We start from the raw sequence: 24,649 nt of genomic DNA on the forward strand, positions 1-24,649 counted from the left end.
GTGAAAAGGCAAATATCTCCCGATCTGTATGAATCTGAGAGACAAAACTTATGTCACTTTGAGGGAACGTATGTGTCAACTTCATGTCAGAGTCACGTCAATGTATGTCCAAGGGTTTGGAGGAGTGAGACATTTTAATTTTTCGATATTATTCGAAAGTCAATTTTTGAAAAGGCAAATATCTCCCGATCTATACGAATCTGAGATACAAAACTTATGTCACTTTTGGGGAACGTATATGTCAACTTCATGTCAGAGTCTCGTCAATGTATGTCTAGGGGTTTGGAGGATAGAGATATTTAAATTTCTCGAGATTATTCGAAAGTCAATTTTTGAAAAGGCAAATATCTCCCGATCTGTAGGTATCTGAGAGATAAAACTTATGTCACTTTGAGGGAACGTATATGTCAACTTCCTGTCAGATTCACGTAAAAGTATGTCCAAGGGTTTGGAGGATAGAGGCATTTAAATTTTTCGAGATTATTCAAAAGTCAATTTTTGAAAAGGCAAATATATCCCGATCTGTAGGAATCTGAGAGACAACACTTATGTCACTTTGAGGGAACGTATATGTCAACTTCATGTCAGAGTCACATCAATGTATGTCCAAGGGTTTTTAGGATAATCACATTTTAATTTTTCGAGATTATTCCAAAGTCAATTTTTGAAAAGGCAAATATATCCCGATCTGTAGAAATCTGAGAGACAACACTTATGTCACTTTGAGGGAATGTATATGTCAACTTCATGTCAGAGTCACGTCAATGTATGTCCAAGGGTTTGGAGGATAGAGATATTTTAATTTTTCGAGATTATTCGAAAGTCAATTTCTGAAAAGGCAAATATCTCCCGAACTGTAGGAATCTGAGAGACAAAACTTATGTCACTTTGAGGGAACATATATGTCAACTTCATGTCAGAGTCACGTCAATGTATGTCCAAGAGTTTGGAGGATAGAGATATTTTAATTTTTCGAGATTATTTGAAAGTCAATTTTTGAAAAGGCAAATATCTCCCGATCTGTTGGAATCTGTGAGACAAAACTTATGTCACTTTGAGGGAACGTATATGTCAACTTTATGTCAGAGGCACGTCAATGTATGTCCAAGGGTTTGGAGGATAAAGATATTTTAATTTTTCGAGATTATTCGAAAGTCAATTTTTGAAAAGGCAAATATCTCCCGATGTGTAGGAATCTAAGAGACAAAACTTATGTCACTTTGAGGGAACGTATATGTCAACTTCATGTCAGATTCACGTCAAAGTATGTCCAAGGGTTTGGAGGATAGAGGCATTTTAATTTTTCGAGATTATTCGAAAGTCAATTTTTGAAAAGGCAAATATCTCCCGATCTGTATGTATCTGAGAGACAAAACTTATGTCACTTTGAGAGAACGTATATGTCAACTTCATGTCAGATTCACGTCAAAGTATGTCCAAGGGTTTAGAGGATAAACACATTTTAATTTTTCGAGATTATTCCAAAGTCAATTTTTGAAAAGGCAAATATCTCCCGATCTGGAGGAAACTGAGAGACAAACAATATGTCACTTTGAGGGAACGTACATGTCAACTTCATGTCAGATTCACGTCAAAGTATGTCCAAGGGTTTGGAGGATAGAGGCATTTTAATTTTTCGAGATTATTTCATAGTCAATTTTTGAAAAGGCAAATATATCCCGATCTGTAGGAATCTGAGAGACAACACTTATGTCACTTTGAGGGAACGTATATGTCAACTTCATGTCAGAGTCACGTCAATGTATGTCCAAGGGTTTAGAGGATAAACAAATTTTAATTTTTCGAGATTATTCCAAAGTCAATTTGTGAAAAGGCAAATATCTCCCGATCTGGAGGAAACTGAGAGACAAACAATATGTCACTTTGAGGGAACGTATATGTCAACTTCATGTCAGATTCACGTCAAAGTATGTCCAAGGGTTTCGAAGATAGAGGCATTTTAATTTTTCGAGATTATTCGAAAGTCAATTTATGAAAAGGCAAATATCTCCCGATCTGTAGGAATCTGAGAGACAAAACTTATGTCACTTTGAGGGAACGTATATGTCAACTTCATGTCAGAGTCACGTCAATGTATGTACAAGGGTTTGGAGGAGTGAGACATTTAAATTTTTCGAGATTATTCGAAAGTCAATTTTTGAAAAGGCAAATATCTCCCGATCTGTTGGAATCTGAGAGACAAAACTGATGTCACTTTGAGGGAACATATATGTCAACTTCATGTCAGAGTCACGTCAATGTATGTCCAAGGGTTTGGAGGATAGCGACATTTTAATTTTTCGAGATTATTCGAAAGGCAATTTTTGAAAAGTCAAATATCTCCCGATCTGTAGGAATCTGAGAGACAACACTTATGTCACTTTGAGGGAACGTATGTGTCAAAATCATGTCAGAGTCACGTCGATGTATGTCCAAGGGTTTGGAGAATAGAGACATTTTAATTTTTCGAGTTTATTCGAAAGACAATTTTTGATAAGGCAAATATCTCCCGATCCGTAGGAATCTGAGAGACAACACTTATGTCACTTTGAGGGAACGTATATGTCAACATCATGTCAGAGTGACGTCAATGTATGTCCAAGGTTTTGGAGGATAGAGACATTTTAATTTTTCGAGATTATTCGAAAGTCAATTTTTGAAAAGACAAATATCTCCCGATCTGTAGGAATCTGAGAGACAAAACTTATGTCACTTTGAGGGAACGTATATGTCAACTTCATGTCAGAGTCACGTCAATGTATGTCCAAGGGGTTGGAGGATAGAGATAATTTAATTTTTCGAGATTATTCCAAAGTCAATTTTTGAAAAGGCAAATATATCCCGATCTGTAGGAATCTGGGAGACAACACTTATGTCACTTTGAAGGAACGTATATGTCAACTTCATGTCATAGTCACGTTAATGTATGTCCAAGGGTTTGGAGGATAGAGATATTTTAATTTTTCGAGATTATTCGAAAGTCAATCTTTTAAAAGGCAAATATCTCCCGAACTGTAGGAATCTGAGAGACAAAACTTATGTCACTTTGAGGGAACGTATATGTCAACTTCATGTCAGAGTCACGTCAATGTATGTCGAAGGGTTTGGAGGATAGCGACATTTTAATTTTTCGAGATTATTCGAAAGGCAATTTTTGAAAAGTCAAATATCTCCCGATCTGTAGGAATCTGAGAGACAACACTTATGTCACTTTGAGGGAACGTATGTGTCAACTTCATGTCAGAGTCACGTCGATGTATGTCCAAGGGTTTGGAGAATAGAGACATTTAAATTTTTCGAGTTTATTCGAAAGACAATTTTTGATAAGGCAAATATCTCCCGATTTGGATTAAACTGAGAGACAAACAATATGACACTTTGAGGGAACGTACATGTCAACTTCATGTCAGATTCACGTCAAAGTATGTCCAAGGGTTTGGAGGATAGAGACATTTTAATTTTTCGAGATTATTTCAAAGTCAATTTTTGAAAAGGCAAATATATCTCGATCTGTAGGAATCTGAGAGACAACACTTATGTCACTTTGAGGGAACGTATATGTCAACTTCATGTCAGAGTCACGTCAATGTATGTCCAAAAGTTTAGAGGATAAACACATTTTAATTTTTCGAGATTATTGCAAAGTCAATTTTTGAAAAGGCAAATATCTCCCGATCTGGAGGAAACTGAGAGACAAACAATATGTCACTTTGAAGGAACGTATATGTCAACTTCATGTCAGATTCACGTCAAAGTATGTCCAAGGGTTTCGAGGATAGATTCATTTTAATTTTTCGAGATTATTTCAAAGTCAATTTTTGAAAAGGCAAATATCTCCCGATCTGTAGGAATCTGAGAGACAAAACTTATGTCACTTTGAGGGAACGTATATGTCAACTTCATGTCAGATTCACGTCAATGTATGTCCAAGGGTTTGGAGTATAGAGACATTTTAATTTTTCGAGATTATTCGAAAGTCAATTTTTGAAAAGGCAAATATCTCCCGATCCGTAGGAATCTGAGAGACAACACTTATGTCACTTTGAGGGAATGTATATGTCAACTTCATATCAGAGTCACGTCATTGCATGTCCAAGGGTTTGGAGGATAGAGACATTTTAATTTTTCGAGATTATTTGAAAGTCAATTATTGAAATGGCAAATATCTCCCGATCTGTAGGAATCTGAGAGACAAAACTTATGTCACTTTGAGGGAACATATATGTCAACTTCATGTCAGAGTCACGTCAATGTATGTAAAAAAGCGTTTGGAGGATAGAGACATTTTAATTTTTCGAGTTTATTCGAAAGTCAATTTATGAAAAGGCAAATATCTCCCGATCTGTAAGAATCTGAGAGACAAAACTTATGTCACTTTGAGGGAACGTATATGTCAACTTCATGTCAGAGTCACGTCAATGTATGTCCAAGGGTTTGGAGGAGTGAGACATTTTAATTTTTCGAGATTATTCGAAAGTCAATTTTTGAAAAGGCAAATATCTCCCGATCTGTTGGAATCTGAGAGACAAAACTTATGTCACTTTGAGGGAACGTATATGTCAACTTCATGTCAGAGTGACGTCAATGTATGTCCAAGGGTTTGGAGGATAGAGACATTTTAATTTTTCGAGATTATTCGAAAGTCAATTTTTGAAAAGACAAATATCTCCCGATCTGTAGGAATCTGAGAGACAAAACTTATGTCACTTTGAGGGAACGTATATGTCAACATCATGTCAGAGTCACGTCAATGTATGTCCAAGGGGTTGGAGGATAGAGATATTTTAATTTTTCGAGATTATTCGATAGTAAATTTTTGAAAAGGCAAATATCTCCCGATCTGGAGGAAACTGAGAGACAAACAATATGACACTTTGAGGGAACGTATATGTCAACTTCATGTCAGATTCACGTCAAAGTATGTCCAAGGGTTTGGAGGATAGAGGCATTTTAATTTTTCGAGATTATTTCAAAGTCAATTTTTGAAAAGGCAAATATATCCCGATCTGTAGGAATCTGAGAGACAAAACTTATGTCACTTTGAGGTAACGTATGTTTCAACTTCATGTCAGAGTGACGACAATGTATGTAAAAGGGTTTGAAGGATAGAGACATTTTAATTTTTCGATTTTATTCGAAAGTCAATTTTTGAAAAGACAAATATCTCCCGATCTGTAGGAATCTGAGAGACAAAACTTATGTCACTTTGAGGGAACGTATATGTCAACTTCATGTCAGAGTCACGTCAATGTATGTCCAAGGGGTTGGAGGATAGAGATATTTTAATTTTTCGAGATTATTTGAAAGTCAATTTTTGAAAAGGCAAATATCTCCCGATCTGTTGGAATCTGTGAGACAAAACTTATGTCACTTTGAGGGAACGTATATGTCAACTTTATGTCAGAGGCACGTCAATGTATGTCCAAGGGTTTGGAGGATAGAGATATTTTAATTTTTCGAGATTATTCGAAAGTCAATTTTTGAAAAGGCAAATATCTCCCGATGTGTAGGAATCTAAGAGACAAAACTTATGTCACTTTGAGGGAACGTATATGTCAACTTCATGTCAGATTCACGTCAAAGTATGTCCAAGGGTTTGGAGGATAGAGGCATTTTAATTTTTCGAGATTATTCGAAAGTCAATTTTTGAAAAGGCAAATATCTCCCGATCTGTATGTATCTGAGAGACAAAACTTATGTCACTTTGAGAGAACGTATATGTCAACTTCATGTCAGATTCACGTCAAAGTATGTCCAAGGGTTTAGAGGATAAACACATTTTAATTTTTCGAGATTATTCCAAAGTCAATTTTTGAAAAGGCAAATATCTCCCGATCTGGAGGAAACTGAGAGACAAACAATATGTCACTTTGAGGGAACGTACATGTCAACTTCATGTCAGATTCACGTCAAAGTATGTCCAAGGGTTTGGAGGATAGAGGCATTTTAATTTTTCGAGATTATTTCATAGTCAATTTTTGAAAAGGCAAATATATCCCGATCTGTAGGAATCTGAGAGACAACACTTATGTCACTTTGAGGGAACGTATATGTCAACTTCATGTCAGAGTCACGTCAATGTATGTCCAAGGGTTTAGAGGATAAACAAATTTTAATTTTTCGAGATTATTCCAAAGTCAATTTGTGAAAAGGCAAATATCTCCCGATCTGTTGGAATCTGAAAGACAAAACTTATGTCACTTTGAGGGAACTTATATGTCAACTTCATGTCAGAGTCACGTCAATGTATGTCCAAGGGTTTGGAGGATAGAGACATTTTAATTTTTCGAGATTATTCGAAAGTCAATTTATGAAAAGAAAATATCTCCCGATCTGTATGAATCTGAGAGACAAAACTTATGTCACTTTGAGGGAACGTATGTGTCAACTTCATGTCAGAGTCACGTCAATGTATGTCCAAGGGTTTGGAGGAGTGAGACATTTAAATTTTTCGAGATTATTCGAAAGTCAATTTCTGAAAAGGCAAATATCTCCCGATCTGTTGGAATCTGAGAGACAAAACTTATGTCACTTTGAGGGAACGTATATGTTAACTTCATGTCAGAGTCACGTCAATGTATGTCAAAGGGTTTGGAGGAGTGAGACATTTTAATTTTTCGATATTATTCGAAAGTCAATTTTTGAAAAGGCAAATATCTCCCGATCTATACGAATCTGAGATACAAACCTTATGTCACTTTTGGGGAACGTATATGTCAACTTCATGTCAGAGTCTCGTCAATGTATGTCTAGGGGTTTGGAGGATAGAGATATTTAAATTTCTCGAGATTATTCGAAAGTCAATTTTTGAAAAGGCAAATATCTCCCGATCTGTTGGAATCTGTGAGACAAAACTTATGTCACTTTGAGGGAACGTATATGTCAACTTTATGTCAGAGGCACGTCAATGTATGTCCAAGGGTTTGGAGGATAGAGATATTTTAATTTTTCGAGATTATTCGAAAGTCAATTTTTGAAAAGGCAAATATCTCCCGATGTGTAGGAATCTAAGAGATAAAACTTATGTCACTTTGAAGGAACGTATATGTCAACTTCATGTCAGATTCACGTCAAAGTATGTCCAAGGGTTTGGAGGATAGAGACATTTTAATTTTTCGAGATTATTCGAAAGTCAATTTTTGAAAAGACAAATATCTCCCGATCTGTAGGAATCTGAGAGACAAAACTTATGTCACTTTGAGAGAACGTATATGTCAACTTCATGTCAGATTCACGTCAAAGTATGTCCAAGGGTTTGGAGAATAGAGACATTTTAATTTTTCGAGTTTATTCGAAAGACAATTTTTGATAAGGCAAATATCTCCCGATCTGGAGGAAACTGAGAGACAAACAATATGACACTTTGAGGGAACGTACATGTCAACTTCATGTCAGATTCACGTCAAAGTATGTCCAAGGGTTTGGAGGATAGAGACATTTTAATTTTTCGAGATTATTTCAAAGTCAATTTTTGAAAAGGCAAATATATCCCGATCTGTAGGAATCTGAGAGACAACACTTATGTCACTTTGAGGGAACGTATATGTCAACTTCATGTCAGAGTCACGTCAATGTATGTCCAAGGGTTTAGAGGATAAACACATTTTAATTTTTCGAGATTATTCCAAAGTCAATTTTTGAAAAGGCAAATATCTCCCGATCTGGAGGAAACTGAGAGACAAACAATATGTCACTTTGAAGGAACGTATATGTCAACTTCATGTCAGATTCACGACAAATTATGTCCAAGGGTTTCGAGGATAGATTCATTTTAATTTTTCGAGATTATTTCAAAGTCAATTTTTGAAAAGGCAAATATCTCCCGATCTGTAGGAATCTGAGAGACAAAACTTATGTCACTTTGAGGGAACGTATATGTCAACTTCATGTCAGATTCACGTCAATGTATGTCCAAGGGTTTGGAGTAGAGAGACATTTTAATTTTTCGAGATTATTCGAAAGTCAATTTTTGAAAAGGCAAATATCTCCCGATCCGTAGGAATCTGAGAGACAACACTTATGTCACTTTGAGGGAATGTATATGTCAACTTCATGTCAGAGTCACGTCATTGCATGTCCAAGGGTTTGGAGGATAGAGACATTTTAATTTTTCGAGATTATTTGAAAGTCAATTATTGAAATGGCAAATATCTCCCGATCTGTAGGAATCTGAGAGACAAAACTTATGTCACTTTGAGGGAACATATATGTCAACTTCATGTCAGAGTCACGTCAATGTATGTAAAAAAGCGTTTGGAGGATAGAGACATTTTAATTTTTCGAGTTTATTCGAAAGTCAATTTATGAAAAGGCAAATATCTCCCGATCTGTAAGAATCTGAGAGACAAAACTTATGTCACTTTGAGGGAACGTATATGTCAACTTCATGTCAGAGTCACGTCAATGTATGTCCAAGGGTTTGGAGGAGTGAGACATTTTAATTTTTCGAGATTATTCGAAAGTCAATTTTTGAAAAGGCAAATATCTCCCGATCTGTTGGAATCTGAGAGACAAAACTTATGTCACTTTGAGGGAACGTATATGTCAACTTCATGTCAGAGTGACGTCAATGTATATCCAAGGGTTTGGAGGATAGAGACATTTTAATTTTTCGAGATTATTCGAAAGTCAATTTTTGAAAAGACAAATATATCCCGATCTGTAGGAATCTGAGAGACAAAACTTATGTCACTTTGAGGTAACGTATGTTTCAACTTCATGTGAGAGGCACGTCAATGTATGTCCAAGGGTTTGGAGGATAGAGATATTTTAATTTTTCGAGATTATTCGAAAGTCAATTTTTGAAAAGGCAAATATCTCCCGATCTGTAGGAATCTGAGAGACAAAACTTATGTCACTTTGAGGGAACGTATATGTCAACTTCATGTGAGATTCACGTCAATGTATGTCCAAGGGTTTGGAGTATAGAGACATTTTAATTTTTCGAGATTATTTGAAAGTCAATTTTTGAAAAGGCAAATATCTCCCGATCCGTAGGAATCTGAGAGACAACACTTATGTCGCTTTGAGGGAATGTATATGTCAACTTCATGTCAGAGTCACGTTATTGCATGTCCAAGGGTTTGGAGGATAGAGACATTTTAATTTTTCGAGATTATTCGAAAGTCAATTATTGAAATGGCAAATATCTCCCGATCTGTAATAATCTGAGAGACAAAACTTATGTCACTTTGAGGGAACATATATGTCAACTTCATGTCAGAGTCACGTCAATGTATGTCCAAGCGTTTGGAGGATAGAGACATTTTAATTTTTCGAGATTATTCGAAAGTCAATTTTTGAAAAGGCAAATATATCCCGATCTGTTGGAATCTGAGAGACAAAACTTATGTCACTTTGAGGTAACGTGTATGTCAACTTCGCGTCAGAGGCACTTCAATGTATGTCCAAGGGTTTGGAGGATAGAGATATTTTAATTTTTCGAGATTATTCGAAAGTCAATTTTTGAAAAGTCAAATATCTCCCGATCTGTAGGAATCTGAGAGACAAAACTTATGTCACTTTGAGGGAACGTATGTGTCAACTTCATGTCAGAGTCACGTCGATGTATGTCCAAGGGTTTGGAGAATAGAGACATTTTAATTTTTCGAGATTATTCGAAAGTCAATTTTTGAAAAGACAAATATCTCCCGATCTGTAGGAATCTGAGAGACAACACTTATGTCACTTTGAGGGAACGTATATGTCAACATCATGTCAGAGTGACGACAATGTATGTAAAAGGGTTTGAAGGATAGAGACATTTTAATTTTTCGATTTTATTCGAAAGTCAATTTTTGAAAAGACAAATATCTCCCGATCTGTAGGAATCTGAGAGACAAAACTTATGTCACTTTGAGGGAACGTATATGTCAACTTCATGTCAGAGTCACGTCAATGTATGTCCAAGGGGTTGGAGGATAGAGATATTTTAATTTTTCGAGATTATGCGATAGACAATTTTTAAAAAGGCAAATATCTCCCTATCTGGAGGAAACTGAGAGACAACAATATGTCACTTTGAGGGAACGTATATGTCAACTTCATGTAAGATTCACGTCAATGTATGTCCAAGGGGTTGGAGGATAGAGATATTTTAATTTTTCGAGAATATTCGATAGTCAATTTTTGAAAAGGCAAATATCTCCCGATCTGGAGGAAACTGAGAGACAAACAATATGTCACTTCGAGGGAACGTACATGTCAACTTCATGTCAAATTCACGTCAAAGTATGTCCAAGGGTTTGGAGGTTAGAGGCATTTAAAATTTTCGAGATTATTCCAAAGTCAATTTTTGAAAAGGCAAATATCTCCCGATCTGTAGGTATCTGAGAGACAAAACTTAAGTCACTTTGAGGGAACGTATATGTCAACTTCATGTGAGAGTCACGTCAATGTATGTCCAAGGGTTTAGAGGATAAACACATTTTTATTTTTCGAGATTATTCCAAAGTCAATTTCTGAAAAGGCAAATATATCCCGATCTGTAGGAATCTAAGATACAACACTTATGTCACTTTGAGGGAACGCATATGTCAACTTCATGTCAGAGTCACGTCAATGTATGTAAAAGGTTTGGAGGAGTGAGACATTTAAATTTTTCGAGATTATTCGAAAGTTAATTTTTGAAAAGGCAAATATCTCCCGATCTGTTGGAATCTGAGAGACAAAACTTATGTCACTTTGAGGGAACGTACATGTCAACTTCATGTCAGAGTCACGTCAATGTATGTCAAAGGGTTTGGAGGAGTGAGACATTTTAATTTTTCGAGATTATTGGAAAGTCAATTTTTGAAAAGGCAAATATCTCCCGATCTGTACGAATCTGAGAGACAAAACTTATGTCACTTTGAGGGAACGTATATGTCAACTTCATGTCAGAGTCACCTCAATGTATGTCCAAGGGTTTGGAGGATAGAGGCATTTAAATTTTTCCAAATTATTCAAAAGTCAATTTTTGAAAAGGCAAATATATACCGATCTGTAGGAGTCTGAGAGACAACACTTATGCCACTTTGAGGGAACGTATATGTCAACTTCATGTCAGAGTCGCGTCAATGTATGTCCAAGGGTTTGGAGAATAGAGATATTTTAATTTTTCGAGATTATGCGATATCAATTTTTGAAAAGGCAAATATCTCCCGAACTGTAGGAATCTTAGAGACAAAACTTATGTCACTTTGAGGGAACGTATATGTCAACTTCATGTCAGAGTCACGTCAATGTATGTCCAAGTGTTTGGAGGATAGAGACATTTTAATTTTTCGAGATTATTCAAAAGTAAATTTCTGAAAAGGAAAATATATCCCGATCCGTAGGAATCTGAGAGACAAAACTTATGTCACTTTGAGGGAACGTATACGTCAACTTCATGTCAGAGTCACGTCAATGTATGTCCAAGGGTTTGGAGGACACAGGCGTTTAAATTTTGCAAGATTATTCGAAAGTCAATTTTTGAAAAGGCAAATATCTCCCGATCTGTAGGAATCTGAGAGACAAACAATATGTCACTTTCAGGGAACGTATATGTCAACTTCATGTCAGATTCACGTCAATGTATGTCCAAGGGTTCGGAGGATAGAGACATTTTAATTTTTCGAGATTATTCGAAAGTCAATTTTTCAAAAAAGGCAAATATCTCCCGATCTGTATTAATCTGAAATACAAAACTTATGTCACTATGAGGGACTGTATATGTCAACTTCACGTTAGAGTCGCGTCAATGTATGTCCAAGGGTTTGGAGGACAGAGCTATTTTAATTTTGCGAGATTATCCGAAAGTCAATTTATGAAAAGGCAAATATCTCCCGATCTGTAGGAATCTGAGAGACAACACTTATGTCACTTTGAGGGAAAGTATATGTCAACTTCATGTCCGAGTCACGTCAATGTATGTCCAAGGGTTTGGAGGATAGGGACATTTTAATTTTTCGAGATTATTCGAAAGTCAATTTTTGAAAAGGCAAATATCTCCCGATCTGTTGGAATCTGTGAGACAAAACTTATGTCACTTTGAGGTAACGTTTATGTCAACTTCATGTCAGAGGCACGTCAATGTATGTCCAAGGGTTTGGAGGATAGAGATATTTTAATTTTTCGAGATTATTCGAAAGTCAATTTTTGAAAAGGTAAATATCTCCCGATATGTAGGTATCTGAGAGACAAAACTATTTTCACTTTGAGGGAATGTATATGTCAACTTCATGTCAGATTCACTTCAAAGTATGTCCAAGGGTTTGGAGGTTAGAGGCATTTAAATTTTTCGAGATTATTCCAAAGTTAATTTTTGAAAGGGAAAATATCTCCCGATCTGTTGGTATCAGAGACAAAACTTATGTCACTTTGAGGGAACGTATATGTGAACTTCATTTCAGATTCACGTCAAAGTATGTCCAAGGGTTTGGAGGTTAGAGGCATTTAAATTTTTCGAGATTATTCCAAAGTCAATTTTTGAAAAGGAAAATATCTCCCGATCTGTAGGTATCTGAAAAACAACACTTATGTCACTTTGAGGGAACGTATATGTCAACTTCATGTGAGAGTCACGTCAATGTATGTCCAAGGGGGTGGAGGATAGAGATATTTTAATTTTTCGAGATTATTCGATAGTCAATTTTTGAAAAGGCAAATATCTCCCGATCTGTAGGTATCTGAAAGACAACACTTATGTCACTTTGAGGGAACGTATATGTCAACTTCATGTGAGAGTCACGTCAATGTATGTCCAAGGGTTTAGAGGATAAACACATTTTTATTTTTCGAGATTATTCCAAAGTCAATTTCTGAAAAGGCAAATATATCCCGATCTGTAGGAATCTAAGATACAACACTTATGTCACTTTGAGGGAACGCATATGTCAACTTCATGTCAGAGTCACGTCAATGTATGTAAAAGGTTTGGAGGAGTGAGACATTTAAATTTTTCGAGATTATTCGAAAGTCAATTTTTGAAAAGGCAAATATCTCCCGATCTGTTGGAATCTGAGAGACAAAACTTATGTCACTTTGAGGGAACGTATATGTCAACTTCATGTCAGAGTCACGTCAATGTATGTCAAAGAGTTTGGAGGAGTGAGACATATTAATTTTTCGAGATTATTCGAAAGTCAATTTTTGAAAAGGCAAATATCTCCCGATCTGTACGAATCTGAGAGACAAAACTTATGTCACTTTGAGGGAACGTATATGTCAACTTCATGTCAGAGTCACCTCAATGTATGTCCAAGGGTTTGGAGGATAGAGGCATTTAAATTTTTCCAAAATATTCAAAAGTCAATTTTTGAAAAGGCAAATATATCCCGATCTGTAGGAGTCTGAGAGACAACACTTATGCCACTTTGAGGGAACGTATATGTCAACTTCATGTCAGAGTCGCGTCAATGTATGTCCAAGGGTTTGGAGAATAGAGATATTTTAATTTTTCGAGATTATGCGATATCAATTTTTGAAAAGGCAAATATCTCCCGAACTGTAGGAATCTGAGAGACAAAACTTATGTCACTTTGAGGGAACGTATATGTCAACTTCATGTCAGAGTCACGTCAATGTATGTCCAAGAGTTTGGAGGATAGAGACATTTAAATTTTTCGAGATTATTCGAAAGTCAATTTTTGAAAAGGCAAATATCTCCCGATCTGTTGGAATCTGTGAGACAAAACTTATGTCACTTTGAGGTAACGTTTATGTCAACTTCATGTCAGAGGCACGTCAATGTATGTCCAAGGGTTTGGAGGATAGAGATATTTTAATTTTTCGAGATTATTCGAAAGTCAATTTTTGAAAAGGTAAATATCTCCCGATATGTAGGTATCTGAGAGACAAAACTATTTTCACTTTGAGGGAATGTATATGTCAACTTCATGTCAGATTCACTTCAAAGTATGTCCAAGGGTTTGGAGGTTAGAGGCATTTAAATTTTTCGAGATTATTCCAAAGTTAATTTTTGAAAGGGAAAATATCTCCCGATCTGTAGGAATCTGAGAGACAAAACTTATGTCACTTTGAGGGAACGTATATGTCAACTTCATGTCAGATTCACGTCAATGTATGTCCAAGGGTTTGGAGTAGAGAGACATTTTAATTTTTCGAGATTATTCGAAAGTCAATTTTTGAAAAGGCAAATATCTCCCGATCCGTAGGAATCTGAGAGACAACACTTATGTCACTTTGAGGGAATGTATATGTCAACTTCATGTCAGAGTCACGTCATTGCATGTCCAAGGGTTTGGAGGATAGAGACATTTTAATTTTTCGAGATTATTTGAAAGTCAATTATTGAAATGGCAAATATCTCCCGATCTGTAGGAATCTGAGAGACAAAACTTATGTCACTTTGAGGGAACATATATGTCAACTTCATGTCAGAGTCACGTCAATGTATGTAAAAAAGCGTTTGGAGGATAGAGACATTTTAATTTTTCGAGTTTATTCGAAAGTCAATTTATGAAAAGGCAAATATCTCCCGATCTGTAAGAATCTGAGAGACAAAACTTATGTCACTTTGAGGGAACGTATATGTCAACTTCATGTCAGAGTCACGTCAATGTATGTCCAAGGGTTTGGAGGAGTGAGACATTTTAATTTTTCGAGATTATTCGAAAGTCAATTTTTGAAAAGGCAAATATCTCCCGATCTGTTGGAATCTGAGAGACAAAACTTATGTCACTTTGAGGGAACGTATATGTCAACTTCATGTCAGAGTGACGTCAATGTATGTCCAAGGGTTTGGAGGATAGAGACATTTTAATTTTTCGAGATTATTCGAAAGTCAATTTTTGAAAAGACAAATATATCCCGATCTGTAGGAATCTGAGAGACAAAACTTATGTCACTTTGAGGTAACGTATGTTTCAACTTCATGTGAGAGGCACGTCAATGTATGTCCAAGGGTTTGGAGGATAGAGATATTTTAATTTTTCGAGATTATTCGAAAGTCAATTTTTGAAAAGGCAAATATCTCCCGATCTGTAGGAATCTGAGAGACAAAACTTATGTCACTTTGAGGGAACGTATATGTCAACTTCATGTGAGATTCACGTCAATGTATGTCCAAGGGTTTGGAGTATAGAGACATTTTAATTTTTCGAGATTATTTGAAAGTCAATTTTTGAAAAGGCAAATATCTCCCGATCCGTAGGAATCTGAGAGACAACACTTATGTCGCTTTGAGGGAATGTATATGTCAACTTCATGTCAGAGTCACGTTATTGCATGTCCAAGGGTTTGGAGGATAGAGACATTTTAATTTTTCGAGATTATTCGAAAGTCAATTATTGAAATGGCAAATATCTCCCGATCTGTAGGAATCTGAGAGACAAAACTTATGTCACTTTGAGGGAACATATATGTCAACTTCATGTCAGAGTCACGTCAATGTATGTCCAAGCGTTTGGAGGATAGAGACATTTTAATTTTTCGAGATTATTCGAAAGTCAATTTTTGAAAAGGCAAATATATCCCGATCTGTTGGAATCTGAGAGACAAAACTTATGTCACTTTGAGGTAACGTGTATGTCAACTTCGCGTCAGAGGCACTTCAATGTATGTCCAAGGGTTTGGAGGATAGAGATATTTTAATTTTTCGAGATTATTCGAAAGTCAATTTTTGAAAAGTCAAATATCTCCCGATCTGTAGGAATCTGAGAGACAAAACTTATGTCACTTTGAGGGAACGTATGTGTCAACTTCATGTCAGAGTCACGTCGATGTATGTCCAAGGGTTTGGAGAATAGAGACATTTTAATTTTTCGAGATTATTCGAAAGTCAATTTTTGAAAAGACAAATATCTCCCGATCTGTAGGAATCTGAGAGACAAAACTTATGTCACTTTGAGGGAACGTATATGTCAACTTCATGTCAGAGTCACGTCAATGTATGTCCAAGGGGTTGGAGGATAGAGATATTTTAATTTTTCGAGATTATGCGATAGACAATTTTTAAAAAGGCAAATATCTCCCTATCTGGAGGAAACTGAGAGACAACAATATGTCACTTTGAGGGAACGTATATGTCAACTTCATGTAAGATTCACGTCAATGTATGTCCAAGGGGTTGGAGGATAGAGATATTTTAATTTTTCGAGAATATTCGATAGTCAATTTTTGAAAAGGCAAATATCTCCCGATCTGGAGGAAACTGAGAGACAAACAATATGTCACTTTGAGGGAACGTACATGTCAACTTCATGTCAAATTCACGTCAAAGTATGTCCAAGGGTTTGGAGGTTAGAGGCATTTAAAATTTTCGAGATTATTCCAAAGTCAATTTTTGAAAAGGCAAATATCTCCCGATCTGTAGGTATCTGAGAGACAAAACTTAAGTCACTTTGAGGGAACGTATATGTCAACTTCATGTGAGAGTCACGTCAATGTATGTCCAAGGGTTTAGAGGATAAACACATTTTTATTTTTCGAGATTATTCCAAAGTCAATTTCTGAAAAGGCAAATATATCCCGATCTGTAGGAATCTAAGATACAACACTTATGTCACTTTGAGGGAACGCATATGTCAACTTCATGTCAGAGTCACGTCAATGTATGTAAAAGGTTTGGAGGAGTGAGACATTTAAATTTTTCGAGATTATTCGAAAGTCAATTTTTGAAAAGGCAAATATCTCCCGATCTGTTGGAATCTGAGAGACAAAACTTATGTCACTTTGAGGGAACGTACATGTCAACTTCATGTCAGAGTCACGTCAATGTATGTCAAAGGGTTTGGAGGAGTGAGACATTTTAATTTTTCGAGATTATTGGAAAGTCAATTTTTGAAAATACAAATATCTCCCGATCTGTACGAATCTGAGAGACAAAACTTATGTCACTTTGAGGGAACGTATATGTCAACTTCATGTCAGAGTCACCTCAAGGTATGTCCAAGGGTTTGGAGGATAGAGGCATTTAAATTTTTCCAAATTATTCAAAAGTCAATTTTTGAAAAGGCAAATATATACCGATCTGTAGGAGTCTGAGAGACAACACTTATGCCACTTTGAGGGAACGTATATGTCAACTTCATGTCAGAGTCGCGTCAATGTATGTCCAAGGGTTTGGAGAATAGAGATATTTTAATTTTTCGAGATTATGCGATATCAATTTTTGAAAAGGCAAATATCTCCCGAACTGTAGGAATCTTAGAGACAAAACTTATGTCACTTTGAGGGAACGTATATGTCAACTTCATGTCAGAGTCACGTCAATGTATGTCCAAGTGTTTGGAGGATAGAGACATTTTAATTTTTCGAGATTATTCAAAAGTAAATTTCTGAAAAGGAAAATATATCCCGATCCGTAGGAATCTGAGAGACAAAACTTATGTCACTTTGAGGGAACGTATACGTCAACTTCATGTCAGAGTCACGTCAATGTATGTCCAAGGGTTTGGAGGACACAGGCGTTTAAATTTTGCAAGATTATTCGAAAGTCAATTTTTGAAAAGGCAAATATCTCCCGATCTGTAGGAATCTGAGAGACAAACAATATGTCACTTTCAGGGAACGTATATGTCAACTTCATGTCAGATTCACGTCAATGTATGTCCAAGGGTTCGGAGGATAGAGACATTTTAATTTTTCGAGATTATTCGAAAGTCAATTTTTCAAAAAAGGCAAATATCTCCCGATCTGTATTAATCTGAGATACAAAACTTATGTCACTATGAGGGACTGTATATGTCAACTTCACGTTAGAGTCGCGTCAATGTATGTCCAAGGGTTTGGAGGACAGAGCTATTTTAATTTTGCGAGATTATCCGAAAGTCAATTTATGAAAAGGCAAATATCTCCCGATCTGTAGGAATCTGAGAGACAACACTTATGTCACTTTGAGGGAAAGTATATGTCAACTTCATGTCAGAGTCACGTCAATGTATGTCCAAGGGTTTGGAGGATAGGGACATTTTAATTTTTCGAGATTATTCGAAAGTCAATTTTTGAAAAGGCAAATATCTCCCGATCTGTTGGAATCTGTGAGACAAAACTTATGTCACTTTGAGGTAACGTTTATGTCAACTTCATGTCAGAGGCACGTCAATGTATGTCCAAGGGTTTGGAGGATAGAGATATTTTAATTTTTCGAGATTATTCGAAAGTCAATTTTTGAAAAGGTAAATATCTCCCGATATGTAGGTATCTGAGAGACAAAACTATTTTCACTTTGAGGGAATGTATATGTCAACTTCATGTCAGATTCACTTCAAAGTATGTCCAAGGGTTTGGAGGTTAGAGGCATTTACATTTTTCGAGATTATTCCAAAGTTAATTTTTGAAAGGGAAAATATCTCCCGATCTGTTGGTATCAGAGACAAAACTTATGTCACTTTGAGGGAACGTATATGTGAACTTCATTTCAGATTCACGTCAAAGTATGTCCAAGGGTTTGGAGGTTAGAGGCATTTAAATTTTTCGAGATTATTCCAAAGTCAATTTTTGAAAAGGAAAATATCTCCCGATCTGTAGGTATCAGAAAAACAACACTTATGTCACTTTGAGGGAACGTATATGTCAACTTCATGTGAGAGTCACGTCAATGTATGTCCAAGGGGGTGGAGGATAGAGATATTTTAATTTTTCGAGATTATTCGATAGTCAATTTTTGAAAAGGCAAATATCTCCCGATCTGTAGGTATCTGAAAGACAACACTTATGTCACTTTGAGGGAACGTATATGTCAACTTCATGTGAGAGTCACGTCAATGTATGTCCAAGGGTTTAGAGGATAAACACATTTTTATTTTTCGAGATTATTCCAAAGTCAATTTCTGAAAAGGCAAATATATCCCGATCTGTAGGAATCTAAGATACAACACTTATGTCACTTTGAGGGAACGCATATGTCAACTTCATGTCAGAGTCACGTCAATGTATGTAAAAGGTTTGGAGGAGTGAGACATTTAAATTTTTCGAGATTATTCGAAAGTCAATTTTTGAAAAGGCAAATATCTCCCGATCTGTTGGAATCTGAGAGACAAAACTTATGTCACTTTGAGGGAACGTATATGTCAACTTCATGTCAGAGTCACGTCAATGTATGTCAAAGGGTTTGGAGGAGTGAGACATATTAATTTTTCGAGATTATTCGAAAGTCAATTTTTGAAAAGGCAAATATCTCCCGATCTGTACGAATCTGAGAGACAAAACTTATGTCACTTTGAGGGAACGTATATGTCAACTTCATGTCAGAGTCACCTCAATGTATGTCCAAGGGTTTGGAGGATAGAGGCATTTAAATTTTTCCAAATTATTCAAAAGTCAATTTTTGAAAAGGCAAATATATCCCGATCTGTAGGAGTCTGAGAGACAACACTTATGCCACTTTGAGGGAACGTATATGTCAACTTCATGTCAGAGTCGCGTCAATGTATGTCCAAGGGTTTGGAGAATAGAGATATTTTAATTTTTCGAGATTATGCGATATCAATTTTTGAAAAGGCAAATATCTCCCGAACTGTAGGAATCTGAGAGACAAAACTTATGTCACTTTGAGGGAACGTATATGTCAACTTTATGTCAGAGTCACGTCAATGTATGTCCAAGAGTTTGGAGGATAGAGACATTTAAATTTTTCGAGATTATTCGAAAGTCAATTTTTGAAAAGGCAAATATCTCCCGATCTGTTGGAATCTGTGAGACAAAACTTATGTCACTTTGAGGTAACGTTTATGTCAACTTCATGTCAGAGGCACGTCAATGTATGTCCAAGGGTTTGGAGGATAGAGATATTTTAATTTTTCGAGATTATTCGAAAGTCAATTTTTGAAAAGGTAAATATCTCCCGATATGTAGGTATCTGAGAGACAAAACTATTTTCACTTTGAGGGAATGTATATGTCAACTTCATGTCAGATTCACTTCAAAGTATGTCCAAGGGTTTGGAGGTTAGAGGCATTTAAATTTTTCGAGATTATTCCAAAGTTAATTTTTGAAAGGGAAAATATCTCCCGATCTGTTGGTATTTGAGAGACAAAACTTATGTCGCTTTGAGGGAACGTATATGTGAACTTCATGTCAGATTCACGTCAAAGTATGTCCAAGGGTTTGGAGGTTAGAGGCATTTAAATTTTTCGAGATTATTCCAAAGTCAATTTTTGAAAAGGAAAATATCTCCCGATCTGTAGGTATCTGAAAAACAACACTTATGTCACTTTGAGGGAACGTATATGTCAACTTCATGTGACAGTCACGTCAATGTATGTCCAAGGGGGTGGAGGATAGAGATATTTTAATTTTTCGAGATTATTCGATAGTCAATTTCTGAAAAGGCAAATATATCCCGATCTGTAGGAAACTGATATACAACACTTATGTCACTTTGAGGGAACGTATATGTCAACTTCATGTCAGAGTCATGTCATTGTATGTCCAAGGGGGTGGAGGATAGAGATATTTTAATTTTTCGAGTTTATTCGATAGTCAATTTTTGAAAAGGCAAATATCTCCCGATCTGGAGGAAACTGAGAGACAAACAAAATGTCACTTTGAGGGAACGTATATGTCAACTTCATGTCAGATTCACGTCAATGTATGTCCATGTGTTTGGAGGACAGAGGCATTTTAATTTTGCGAGATTATTCGAAAGTCAATTTTTGAAAAGGCAAATATCTCCCGATCTGTAGGAATCTGAGAGACAACACTTATGTCACTTTGAGGGAACATATATGTCAACTTCATGTCAGAGTCACGTCAATGTATGTCAAAGGGTTTGGAGGAGTGAGACATATGAATTTTTCGAGATTATTCGAAAGTCAATTTTTGAAAAGGCAAATATCTCCCGATCTGTTGGAATCTGAGAGACAAAACTTATGTCACTTTGAGGGAACGTATGTGTCAACTTCATGTCAGAGTCACGTCAATGTATGTCCAAGTGTTTGGAGGACAGAGGCATTTTAATTTTTCGAGATTATTCGAAAGTCAATTTTTGAAAAGGCAAATATCTCCAGATCTGTTGGAATCTGAGAGACAAAACTTATGTCACTTTGAGGGAACGTATATGTCAACTTCATGTCAGATTCACGTAAAAGTATGTCGCCGGGGTTTGGAGGATAGAGGGATTTTAATTTTTCGAGATTATTCAAAAGTCAATTTTTGAAAAGGCAAATATATCCCGATCTGTAGGAATCTGAGAGACAAGACTTATGTCACTTTGAGGGAACGTATATGTCAACTTCATGTCAGAGTCACGTCAATGTATGTCGAAGGGTTTAGAGGATAATCACATTTTAATTTTTCGAGATTATTCCAAAGTCAATTTTTTAAAAGGCAAATATATACCGATCTGTAGGAATCTGAGAGACAACACTTGTGTCACTTTGAGGGAGCGTATATGTCAACTTCATGTCATAGTCACGTCAATGTATGTCCAAGGGTTTGGAGGATAGAGATATTTTAATTTCTCGAGATTATTCGAAAGTCAATCTTTTAAAAGGCAAATATCTCCCGAACTGTAGGAATCTGAGAGACAAAACTTATGTAACTTTGAGGGAACGTATATGTTAACTTCATGTCAGAGTCACTTCAATGTATGTCCAAGAGTTTGGAGAACAGAGACATTTTAATTTTTCGAGATTATTCGAAAGTCAATTTTTGAAAAGGCAAATATCTCCCGATCTGTTGGAATCTTAGAGACAAAACTTATGTCACTTTGAGGTAACGTATATGTCAACTTCGTGTCAGAGGCACGTCAATGTATGTCCAAGGGTTTGGAGGATAGAGATATTTTAATTTTTCGAGATTATTCGAAAGTCAATTTTTGAAAAGGCAAATACCTCCCGATCTGTAGGAATCTGAGAGACAAAACTTATGTCACTTTGAGGGAACGTATATGTCAACTTCATGACAGAGTCACGTCAATGTATGTCCAAGGGTATGGTGGATAGCGACATTTTAATTTTTCGAGATTATTCGAAAGTCAATTTTTGAAAAGTCAAATATCTCCCGATCTGTAGGAATCTGAGAGACAACACTTATGTCACCTTGAGGGAACGTATGTGTAATCTTCATGTCAGAGTCACGTCGATGTATGTCCAAGTGTTTGGAGGATAGAGACATTTTAATTTTTCGAGATTATTCAAAAGTAAATTTCTGAAAAGGAAAATATATCCCGATCCGTAGGAATCTGAGAGACAAAACTTATGTCACTTTGAGGGAACGTATACGTCAACTTCATGTCAGAGTCACGTCAATGTATGTCCAAGGGTTTGGAGGACACAGGCGTTTAAATTTTGCAAGATTATTCGAAAGTCAATTTTTGAAAAGGCAAATATCTCCCGATCTGTAGGAATCTGAGAGACAAACAATATGTCACTTTCAGGGAACGTATATGTCAACTTCATGTCAGATTCACGTCAATGTATGTCCAAGGGTTCGGAGGATAGAGACATTTTAATTTTTCGAGATTATTCGAAAGTCAATTTTTCAAAAAAGGCAAATATCTCCCGATCTGTATTAATCTGAGATACAAACTTATGTCACTATGAGGGACTGTATATGTCAACTTCACGTTAGAGTCGCGTCAATGTATGTCCAAGGGTTTGGAGGACAGAGCTATTTTAATTTTGCGAGATTATCCGAAAGTCAATTTATGAAAAGGCAAATATCTCCCGATCTGTAGGAATCTGAGAGACAACACTTATGTCACTTTGAGGGAAAGTATATGTCAACTTCATGTCAGAGTCACGTCAATGTATGTCCAAGGGTTTGGAGGATAGGGACATTTTAATTTTTCGAGATTATTCGAAAGTCAATCTTTGAAAAGGCAAATATCTCCCGATCTGTAGGAATCTGAGAGACAACACTTATGTCACCTTGAGGGAACGTATGTGTAATCTTCATGTCAGAGTCACGTCGATGTATGTCCAAGTGTTTGGAGAATAGAGACATTTTAATTTTTCGAGATTATTCGAAAGACAATTTCTGATAAGGCAAATATATACCGATCCGTAGGAATCTGAGAGACAACACTTATGTCACTTTGAGGGAACGTATATGTCAACTTCATGTCAGAGTCACGTCAATGTATGTCTAAGGGTTTGGAGGATAGAGACATTTTAATTTTTCGAGATTATTCAAAAGTAAATTTCTGAAAAGGAAAATATCTCCCGATCCGTAGGAATCTGAGAGACAAAACTTATGTCACTTTGAGGGAACGTATACGTCAACTTCATGTCAGAGTCACGTCAATGTATGTCCAAGGGTTTGGAGGACACAGGCGTTTTAATTTTGCAAGATTATTCGAAAGTCAATTTTTGAAAAGGCAAATATCTCCCGATCTGTAGGAATCTGAGAGACAAACAATATGTCACTTTCAGGGAACGTATATGTCAACTTCATGTCAGATTCACGTCAATGTATGTCCAAGGGTTCGGAGGATAGAGACATTTTAATTTTTCGAGATTATTCGAAAGTCAATTTTTCAAAAAAGGCAAATATCTCCCGATCTGTATTAATCTGAGATACAAAACTTATGTCACTATGAGGGACTGTATATGTCAACTTCACGTTAGAGTCGCGTCAATGTATGTCCAAGGGTTTGGAGGACAGAGCTATTTTAATTTTGCGAGATTATTCGAAAGTCAATTTATGAAAAGGCAAATATCTCCCGATCTGTAGGAATCTGAGAGACAACACTTATGTCACTTTGAGGGAAAGTATATGTCAACTTCATGTCAGAGTCACGTCAATGTATGTCCAAGGGTTTGGAGGATAGGGACATTTTAATTTTTCGAGATTATTCGAAAGTCAATTTTTGAAAAGGCAAATATCTCCCGATCTGTAGGAATTTGAGAGACAAAACTTAAGTCAATTTGAGGGAACGTATATGTCAACTTCATGTCAGAGTCACGTTAATGGATGTCTAAGAGTTTGGAGGATAGAGATATTTTAATTTTTCGATATTATTCGAAAGTCAATTTTTGAAAAGGCAAATATCTCCCGATCTGTAGAAATCTGAGAGACAAAACTTATGTCACTTTGAGGGAACGTATTTGTCACCTTCATATCAGATTCACGACAATGTATGTCCAAGGGTTTGGAGGATAGAGACATTTTAATTTTTCGAGATTATTCGAATGTCAATTTCTGAAAAGGCATACATCTCCCGATCTGTAGGAATCTGAGAGACAAACAATATGTCAATTTGAGGGAACGTATATGTCAACTTCTTGTCAGAGTCACGTCAATGTATGTCCAAGTGTTTGGAGGACAGAGGCATTTTAATTTTTCGAGATTATTCGAAAGTCAATTTTTGAAAAGGCAAATATCTCCCGATCTGTAGCAATCTGAGAGACAAAACTTGTGTCACTTTGAGGGAACATATATGTCAACTTCATGTCAGAGTCACGTCAATGTATGTCAAAGGGTTTGGAGGATAAACACATTTAAATTTTTCGAGATTATTCGAAATTCAATTTTTGAAAAGGCAAATATCTCCCGATCTGTAGGAATCTGAGAGACAAAACTTATGTCACTTTGAGGTAACGTATATGTTAACTTCATGTCAGAGTCACTTCAATGTATGTACAAGGGTTTGGAGGATAGAGACATTTTAATTTTTCGAGATTATTCGAAAGTTAAATATTCAAAATTCAAATATCTCCGATCTGAAGGAATCTGAGAGACAAAACTTATGTCACTTTGAGGGAGCGTATATGTCAACTTC

Source organism: Zootermopsis nevadensis, unplaced genomic scaffold (assembly GCF_977971745.1).
Source record: "Zootermopsis nevadensis isolate Lab colony 2312 unplaced genomic scaffold, Znev_1.0 Znev_ptg000045l, whole genome shotgun sequence".
In the NCBI taxonomy this organism is placed as follows: Eukaryota; Metazoa; Arthropoda; class Insecta; order Blattodea; family Termopsidae; genus Zootermopsis; species Zootermopsis nevadensis.